General features: G+C 53.1%; 1 protein-coding gene across 1 annotated transcript in view; it reads right to left on the reverse strand.

Annotated features, from left to right (window-relative positions):
* Positions 1-2896, reverse strand: part of CASKIN1 (CASK interacting protein 1) — a 47892-nt gene extending 44996 nt beyond the window's left edge. The window contains exon 1 of the mRNA XM_015429026.1: positions 2853-2896. The gene's annotated coding sequence lies outside the window, so the exon portion shown is untranslated. The remainder of the gene's footprint in view (positions 1-2852) is intronic.
* Positions 2897-8797: the final 5901 nt, after the last annotated feature.

Genomic DNA, 8797 nt, shown 5'->3' on the forward strand with positions numbered 1-8797 from the left:
TTGCTTCTTATTCTGTTTACCTTGTTTGTTGTCAAAACCCTGGGCCTTTTTTGTTGCAGGAACTCCTTTGCATGTTAGGCCACACACCCCTAATGTAGCCAATCCTAATGAGTTTCTACTGCTGGGTGTGGCCTGTTATGCTAATGTGTTCCTGCTGGGTGTGGCCAACTTGGGAGCCAGCCGGAACTCCGTTCCTGCCCAAAAATAGCCCTGGTGACATCACAGGAAGGGACCGCATTCCAAGCAGGAAAGGATCGAATCTGGCCAAGGACATGCGCAGCACCCAAAAAAACCCTGAAGCCATGTGGGGCACAGCAAGGGCCAGTTTTCACCTCCTCTCCCCACCGACGCCAGTGCATAGCAATGGAAGTAGCCCAAGGGGGCGCTGCAGCGAACTGGAGGCCTACACAGCAACTGCAACCTGCATTTGGTTCCTCTCTCCAGTGGCCCCGAGGTAGACAGATCGTGCGCTCCATACAAAGCTGCCCCGGTGCTCACAGAAGAAGAGGATGGATTTCTACCCTGCCCTTCACTACCCAAAGGAGTCTCAGAGCAGCTCTCAATCTCCTTTCCCTTCCCCTCCCCACAACGACCACCCTGTGAGGCAGGTGGGGCTGAGAGAGCTCTTCTGAGGACTGCCCTTGAGAGAACAGCTCTGAGAGGACTTGTGACTGACCCAAGGTCACACCGGCAGCTGCATGTGGGGGAGTGGGGAATCAAACCCAGCCTGGCCTGTAGCTAACAAGAGGCCCACGGGGCCTGGCCCCCTAGTATTTCTTCTGGGGCCCCTCCTTCCTGGGCTGCCCCCAAAGTGCCCTGACATGCCACCTGCATTGTGCTTCGATTTAATTACCTGGCGCCCCCCCGAAGGCCCCCTCCCAAAAAGTTCCCTAGCTACGGGGCTGAACCCAGCGCTCCCAGATTAGAGACCACACTCCTAACCACAACACCAAACTGGCTCTCACAGGGGGAGGAGGAATGAGAAAGCATTGTCCCCTCGGGCACAGGGGCTGCTACATGAATGTAAAGCAACACATAAAAAAAATCTGTCCACACACATCACAATTGTTCAGTGTAGGGGTGTCCCAGTTCCAGGCTGGGAAATACCTGGAGATTTTGGGGGTGGAGCCTGAGGAGGCGGGGTCTGGGGAGGGGAGGGACTTCGGTGGAGTACAATGCCACAGAGTCCACCTTCCAAAGCAGCCACTTTTCCCCAGGCGAACGTATCTCTGTCGCTTGGAGATCAGTTCAATCTGTGGAGTCTTGTGAGCAAAAATTCCTACTTTGTGAGCCACTGCACACATTTGGCTCCTGCCATTTGGCTCCTGCACAAATTAAGTCTGCTCGGGAGCCGTCCTTCCTGAGCTGAGACAAAAACATGCAAGCCGGAGGCTAAAAAACTGTGAGCTGGCTCACACTCACTCAGCTTAGAGGGAACCCTGGTTGTAACAGCAGAAGATCTCCAGGCCCCACCTGGAGGTTGTAGCGACCCGAGCAGCAGTGCTAGGAAAGTCAAGTAACGAATAAATATACACTGCAAGGAACTTTTGTGAATGAATGTGTTCTGTTTATAACAATCATTCTATAAAGTGCATTGTGTGCTATTATAACATCCTAATCAGGTATATATTTTCAGTACATTCAGTATAACAGTTCATACAAACAGTTCATACAATATAACAACTACCAGTCAATTTTGCATTGTATTTTGTATGAACTGAGTGTTATTGTTATATTGAATGTACTGAACATATATACCTGATTCCGATGTTATAATAGCACACAATGCACTTTATAGAATGATGGTTATAAACAGAACACATTCATTTACAAAAGTTTCTTGCAGTGTATGTTTATTTGTTACTTGACCACCTGGAGGCTAGCAACCCAAGTTCAGAGAGCAATTCTGTGCGGAGGGGGAAGAGTCTTCCAGGAAAGAAGGCAAACAGGGGACCCACAGGGACCTGCGGGACGAGCAAGATTTCAGCCCCACCAATCTTTTTGCGGACTTTGGTCGCTACATCTGAGCAGGGCTTTTTCTGTAGAAAAAGCCCAGCAGGAACTCATTAGCATAATAGGGCACACCCAACAGCAGAAAATCATTAGCATATTAGGCCACACCCCTGACCGCATAGCTAATTAGCATATTAGGCCACACACCCATGTTACCAGAACTGTGGTCATCCAGCCACACACACCTTTTGCTTCTTATTCTGTTTACCTTGTTTGTTGTCAAAACCCAGGGCCTTTTTTTGTAGCAGGAACTCCTTTGCATGTTAGGCCACACACCCCTAATGTAGCCAATCCTAATGAGTTCCTGCTCTTGGGTGTGGCCTGTTATGCTAACAAGTTCCTGCTGGGCGTGGCCGACTCAGGAGCCAGCCGGAACTCCGTTCCTGTGCGTTCCTGCCCCAAAAAAGCCCTGCATCTGAGGACGGGAACGGCAAGCGACGGAAACGTCACGCTTGCCTCGAAGGGGCCACGCGGCTCCTGTTTACTTCTGCCGCAACGGAGGAGGAACATGGGAGCTCCTCTCCGGCATTCCCGGCCGGGAAAGAGGAGACCAGCCCAACAGCAGGGCTCCGTGGCAGAGCTGCAGACCTGCAGGAGGAAGTGCAGGGTGGGGCTCTTCCTCAGCCAAGCGGAGAGGAAGGAAACCGCCTCTGCCAGGAGTCATCAAGGGGGCCTGAAGAGCCACTGACTCCGGGGAAGCTGAGAGGGAGAATTGCAGCGTGGGCAAGAAGGAGCGCACAGAGGGCCCTCGGGAAGCCAGAACGGTTCTCAGGGGAGACGCACTCCTTGTGGAGTGCAAAACCTGACGACACCCACCCACCCAACTCTGCCATACTCACCCATCGGTGTCTTGGAAATTGACGTTCACCCTCTTGGTCGATCCCAGGAGCTCTAGGGAGAGAAGAGAGTCGTTAAAGGAGCGGCATGTTCAGAGCAAGGCCTGAGATTCACAGAATCAGAGAGTTGGAAGGGACCTACCGGGGTCATCTAGTCCAACCCCCTGCACTGCAGAATGCAGGAAATTCACACATGCCTCCCCCTGCACACCCACAGTGACCGCTGCTCCATGCCCAGAAGATGGCCAAAAAACCTCCAGGATCCCCAGCCAAACTGGCCTGGAGAAAAATGGCTTCCCGGCCCCAAAGTGGTGATTGACATTTTCCTGGGTGTGTCAGAAAGGGCCACGAGAACTAAGGCAACCCTTCCTGCCCTCCCTCTCAAGATCTGCCCAAGTTCACAGAATCCGCACTGCTGTCAGATGGCCATCTAGCCTCTGTTTAAAAACCTCCAAAGGAGAAGAGCTCACCTCCTTCTCCCGAGGAAGCCTGTTCCCCCGAGGAACCGCTTTAACAGGAAGAACCCCCCCAACCAGTGTTCCCTCCAAGCCGAGTTAGGGTGAGCTAGCTCACAGTTCTTTAGCCTCCGGCTCACACATTTTTGTCCCCGCTCAGGAAAGATGGCTCCAAAGGAGACTGATTTATGCAGCAGCCAAATCGCCCGCTCACAACTCGAATGCCGGTAGCTCACAAAATAGCATTTTTGCTCACAAGACTCCACAGCTTAGAGGGAACATTGCCCCCAACATCTCCCCCCAGCTTTGAGCCTCTTCCACAGTTGAGGGCAGGATAGTGCCTGTCTAAGCATCCCCTGGGATTTCAGCGCTCCACCTGCCTTGACGGGGGACACTGGAAAAGCACCCTTTATTTCAGAAATCAGACCCATCTCATGTGCCAGAGGGACACTGTCCGACACGAAGTCAGCCGCCGCAAGCTCACAGGAATCCCCGTTCCGAGTTATAAATTTTAAAATGATTGTGGGGAACTGCAGGAGGCAAAGCACTCTGGGCAATGTCTTGGGAGAGAGGGTAACACTCTGGTCCTAGATCAAGGTGTGGGCAGCAAGGCTCCCTCGAAGCTGTGGAGTCTTGTGAGCAAAAATTCTACCCTGTGAGCGACTGGCATGAAAGTTGCGAGGGGGCGATTTGCCTGCTGCAGAAATGAACTTGCTCTGGAGCCGTCGCTCCTGAGCTGAGACAAAAATGGGTGAGCTGGAGGCCAAACAACTGTGAGCTAGCTCACACTAACTCAGCTTAGAGGGAACAATGGGGGGCAGCCTTGTCAAGTCTGTCTGTGGCAGCAGAACGGAGCAAGAGTATAAGCTTCCGGGAGTCACCGCTCACTTCTTCCTCTGAAGAAGTGAGCGGTGACTCCCGAAAGCTCCTCCCCTGCCACAGATTTTGTGAGTCTTTCAGGGTCTCCCGGACTCTGGCTCTTTTCTGCTACTCTGGGTCCTAATTGTCAGAGCTCGGGCCTGGGCACGAACAATCAATCCAGACCAGGTATGGAGGACACAGGCACCTGCCGGAGGCGAAACTAGTTTATTTGTTTGTTTATTTATTTATTTATTGAGATTCATACCCCACCCTCCCCACAGAGGAGCTGCGGTGGCTCAAGTGGTTAAGACGCTGAACTGCAGGCTGTGGAAGGTCGGTAGTTCAGCAGTTCGAGACCCGGGTGCCGCATGACGGAGTGAGCTCCCGTCTCTAGTTCCAGCTCCTGCCAACCTAGCAGTTCAAAAGCAAGAAATTGCAAGTAGATAAATAGGTACCGCTTCAGTGGGAAGGGAACAGCGTTCCGTGCGCCTTGGTGTTTAGTCACGCCGGCCACATGACCACATGACCGGGACAGCGCTGCCTCTTCGGCTTGGAAACGGAGATGCGCACTGCAACCCTAGAGTCGGACTCGACTGGCTTTCGAGCAAGGGAACCTTTACCTTTACCGTACCTCCCCACAGAGCGGGCTCAGGGCGGCTTGGGCTTCCCTTGGGGGGGAGTGTCATATGAACCGCGTGTGTAGTATAGGCAGGAGGAGATCCTAAGATCGTCCGGCAGCCAGGGGTTCTAGCTCTTTTAGCATTATGCACCACTAGGTGGCGAGCGAAACTTGCTTTTGAGGCAAGAGATTTTTCAGAGGCGGTTTTGCCATTGCCTGCCTCCGCGTCACGACCCTGGTATTCCTTGGAGGTCGCCCTTCCAAATACTAAGCCAGGACCGAACCTGCTTAGCCAGCCTGAGCTCTCCAGGGAGGGGCCACATGAAGAGGATCGGTCCAGCCTGGGCTCTCCAGGGCGGGGCCACATGAACATGACGCTGCTTTATCCTGGATCAGACTATCGGTCCACCTAGCTCAGTACCGTCTACTCGGACTGGCGGCATCTCTCCAGGGTCTCAGGCAGAGAGATCTTTCCCTTCACTGGCTGCCTGGTCCTTCTATCTGGGGACGCCGAGGATTGAACTTGGGATTTCCCGCCTGCAAAGCAGATGCTCTGCCACGGAGCCACGGTCCCTTCCTGGGGTGGGAGAGAGTCTATTTGAATGTGGATGGAGAACAAGAAGGAGGTGGAACTTTTGGAGCTAGCCGGTGAGCAGTCACCTTGGGAGAAGGTCTGGGGTGCACCTGTTGGGGGGGAGAGGATGCTGCCTTCAGACGATTCCTGCTTGCTTCCCACCTGCTCTACCTGTAGATACTACAAACACACACCATGCCCGCGATGAGCACCTTCATCCCTCAAGGAAACCTCGCCGCAAACCTCACCATTTATTTGATTCTTCTAAAATGTTTACAGGCCGCCTCTCCACCAACCCATGACGCTGCCTTAGACCATCTGTTCAGACCGGCAGCGGCTCTCCAGGGTCTCCGGCGTTTTACCACTGAGCCGCGGTCCCTTCCTAAGCGCTTGCGTCAGTTCACAGCAATGCCCTTCGCTTCCGAGACAACCCGACCCAACAGTCCTGGCAACACGCAACAAAAAATCAGCCAAACCAAGTCGGAAAATCGACAAACCGTTCAGAGAAAAATGTCAACAGCAACTAAAAACAAACAACAAACCCGTGAAGACGATTGAGCAACCCAAAACAGGGAGCCGAGAACGCTGACATATTAAAAAAAAGCCTGGGCCTAACATGCCTTCAAAGTCCCACAATAGCGCCAGGCCTGCCACAGCTGAGGGGCCACCACTGAGAAGACCTTTGCCCCCGAAGATGGGGGACAGGAAGGAAGGCCGGAGACGGGTAATCCATCCAGGACTGTATATTTCTACTGTACAGCTTGGAGAAGCGAAAGACACAAACCATTCGCTGTGGAGTCGCGTCTCCCAGGCCGCATTTCTGCCAATTCAAATCTGCGGACCTAATTGGGGGGGGGGCCTGTGTACGTCAGGCCCTGTAGCAGCCGGAGGGGAGCTGCTGTCCTCGACCCCCTGGGGAGGGGGGCACCCACTTTCTGTGACCGGGGAGGGGAGATAGATGAAGATGGCAATTGGAGAAGGCCCTTCAGCCAGCTCAGTTCTAAGCAGGGAAAGCAACAAGAGCAAGGGGGGGGGAGAGGATGCTGTTGTCAAGAGACCATTTGCCCAGAGCCAAAAAAACTCCACTATGCACATCTGGGCAGTCGCTATGGCAACCCCAGGTTTGCCTTGCAGGGAAAACAGAGGAGGATCCGCCTTGGATTTGGAGAACCCGTAGGAAGCGCTTTCGGCCCCTCCGGAAACAGCTGACGGGGGGGGGGCAGGGTCCGCTCCCTTCTCCCCCTCCAGCCCCAATCTCAATCTGCTGTGTCCCTAATGCCCCTGGTGGCACAGAAGAGAGGCATTTCCTGCACACAACACGGCTAGGGAATTCTTTGGGAGGGGGCCTCGGAGGGCCCACCAGCTAATGAAATGAAAGTACAGTGCAGGTGGTCAGTTGAAGCACTTTGGGGGCAGCCCTGGAGGGAGGGGGCCCAGAAGAAAAACTAGGGGGCCAGGCCCCGTGGGCCCCATGTTAGCTACGGGCCAGCGGCTAACGTCTGCCCCCAGAACGGCCAAGGACGCATTCGGGTTTCCCCCCAGGTGAAAAGCCGGGCTGATAATAAATGAAGAGTCGAGGGGCAGGCGCTTGCGCACGAGCCAGCCGCCCCACGGGTCTTGCCGGGCTCAGAGACAACCCCCTTGTGATCGAATTGCCCATTTGCACTCGGTGAAAGCCAGACGGAGGAATAAAGCCCCGCTAACAGAGTTAAGAGCAGGGAACAGACATCCATCTTCCTGGCAGAGGGAGACAGACCGGTGGTCGACGAAGAGCGCTGCAGCAGAGAAGACCAACGGGAAGAGCACCACCGGAAGAATAGCTGCCCGCCGAGGCCTAATGGCCTTTCCAGGGCTTTTAGGAGACATTTTGCTACCTGAACCCTAAGATGTTTTTATTCTTATCTGCCTCCCTGCAAAACATTTAATCACAGGTCATAGCCCCTCTGTATACTGCCTTGGTCAGGGCGCCCCTGGAGTCCTGTGTGCAGTTCTGGAGGCCTCACTTCAAAAAGGATGTGGGCACAATCGAGAGGGTGCAGAAAAGAGCGACGAGGATGATCAGGGGTCTGAGCCCTGGGAGGAAAGGCTGAGGGCCCTGGGAATGTTTAGTTTGGGGAAGAGGAGATTGAGGGGGGACATGATTGCTCTCTTTAAATATCTGAAAGGCTGTCATTTGGAGGAGGGCAAGGAGCTGTTCCAGACGGCAGCAGAGGAAAGGACCCGAAGCAATGGGTTTAAGTTAAGAAAGGTATCAATTGGATATTAGGAAAAACTTTATCACGGTCAGAGTGGTTCAAAGGTGGAATCAGCTGCTTAGGGAGGTGGTTATTAGCTCTCCTTCACTGGCAGCTTTCAAGAAGAGTCTGGACGTATATTTGTCAGAGAAGCTTCAGGCTGGTCCCGTATTGAGCAGGGGGTTGGACTAGATCAGTGATGGCGAACCTTTTAGAGACCGCGTGCCCAAGCTGCGACCCAAAACCCACCTCTTTATCGCAGAGTGCCAACACGGCAATTTAACCTGAATACTGAGGTTTTACTTTAGAAAAAACAACTCATACATTAACTTAAGATGATCCAAACAAAGTAAGGAAAGCAATCCCAAATGCTTTCATTTACTTCAAATTATTTGGCAGAGAATTCGACACTTTAATGATGGTCTGCTCTCCTTCACTGGCAGCTTTCAAGAAGAGTCTGGACGGATATTTGTCAGAGAAGCTTCAGGCTGGTCCTGCGTTGGTCAGGGGGTTGGACTAGATGGTCTCTTTTGGCCCCTTCCAACTCTCTGTGATTCTAGGATTCTATCATCAAGCAGAAGAGAATTAACTTCAACAGGCTCGACAATTTCTTTGGAATGCATTCTTCGAAGGACTCCACACATGGCAGTACAACTTGCGGCCTCAAAACGAGAGAGCACCAGATGGTGGCGAGAGCGGGCGATGGAGTGCAAAGCGGCTGAATACAGCTGACCACATTCCCAACTCAATTATTACTCATTTATGAGCCGCTTCGGCAGGAGGGCGGGGTAGAAATCTAATAAATAATTTTTTAAAAAATACATTTTCGCGAGAGCTCACGCCCCTCCCCACTTTATCTTTACAAGCCCCCAGTGAAGTCGGCCAGGCCGAGAGAACTCGCGGCAGAGCGAGCTACGAGTTCTGCCCTCGTGTGTATGGATCTAGGATAAACTGGAACGCCTTTGTTCTTTGGGCAGGCGGGGGGGGGGGCTCTACCTTTTCCTTTGGTGCAGTGGTTAAGTGCGCAGACTCTAAACTGGGAGAACAGGGTTTGATTTCCCACTCCTCCCCTTGCAGCTGCTGGTGTGACCCTGGGTCAGTCACAAGTTATTTCAGAGCTGTTCTCTCACGAGCAGTTTCTCTCAGAGCTCTCTCAGCCCCACCCACCTCACATGTTGTCTGTCGTGGGGAGGGGAAGGGAAAGA

Source organism: Gekko japonicus, unplaced genomic scaffold, assembly GCF_001447785.1.
Source record: "Gekko japonicus isolate JY-2015 unplaced genomic scaffold, Gekko_japonicus_V1.1 scaffold1395, whole genome shotgun sequence".
In the NCBI taxonomy this organism is placed as follows: Eukaryota; Metazoa; Chordata; class Lepidosauria; order Squamata; family Gekkonidae; genus Gekko; species Gekko japonicus.